Raw genomic sequence first — 905 nt, 5'->3', positions numbered from 1 at the left:
AGTAGTGTTCTACAACCCAGTAACTCCACGTTAACATACTAAGGAAATAATGTTAGATGTAGCTTACATAAAAATAAATATTAAAATGTAAAAAAAGGCTATAAAAATTGTCATCATAGCAGAGTATACACCAGCAAAATCGCTAACAACCTAAACGCTCAGCAAAAGTGATAAGGTACACCTACACAATGAAATGCTGTAAAGTCAATTAAAAGTATGTTGTCGATCGGTACTGATTAACATGTAAAAGGTTTTTTTTTTTCTTCACATCGGATGGGTAATGTGCCAACGTTTGAATGAGGTAGATCTCACACATGAATGAGAAGACTCAAGCATCACACTTATGAACTACAAAAGGATCAACATGTAAAACACATCAACAACAAAACAGTATTACAGTGAAGCATCTGAAAGCACATGCACCAAAATGTAGTTTTTTTCTGTCAGTCTGCATCCTTTGACATTTCCCTATGATTATAAGCTTAGTAATAATAAACAAAAATTTCATTTTTAAGAAATGAAGTTTATATTTCTGTGCTTGTATATAAATTTCTAGAAAGTTGTTTATCCAATTAGAACAAAAATGATTGTTTATATTTTAGCAAAAATGACAAAATAGCTTTTTATTGGGAGCAAAAAATTAAGACAAAGAATATTTTCCCTTTCCTCAGATGTCTGCATCTCTTGTATTTAAAAAAGTATCATTAGTTTGATTACTTACCAAAAATATATCTAATATTCCCTCCCACCATTAGATCATAATTTTGTTCAAATTATGCACTAAATTTCATTAGTCAGACTCATTCATTTGAAAATGCTGCACAGTTTCAGAGCTTCCACCTCTTCCTTTACCACTACAGAAACTTTATCTGATTTATGTCCAAACATTGGCTAGAGAACCAAAC

At 31.0% G+C, this 905-nt stretch overlaps 1 pseudogene; it reads right to left on the bottom strand.

The window, feature by feature from the left end:
• Window positions 1–267: 267 nt before the first annotated feature.
• LOC111527424 lies at window positions 268–360 on the bottom strand (annotated as a pseudogene).
• Window positions 361–905: the final 545 nt, after the last annotated feature.

The sequence above is a fragment of the Piliocolobus tephrosceles genome, chromosome 19, assembly GCF_002776525.5.
Source record: "Piliocolobus tephrosceles isolate RC106 chromosome 19, ASM277652v3, whole genome shotgun sequence".
In the NCBI taxonomy this organism is placed as follows: Eukaryota; Metazoa; Chordata; class Mammalia; order Primates; family Cercopithecidae; genus Piliocolobus; species Piliocolobus tephrosceles.
The sequence above is the reverse complement of the archived record's forward strand: the minus strand, read 5'-3'. Positions and strand labels throughout refer to the sequence as shown.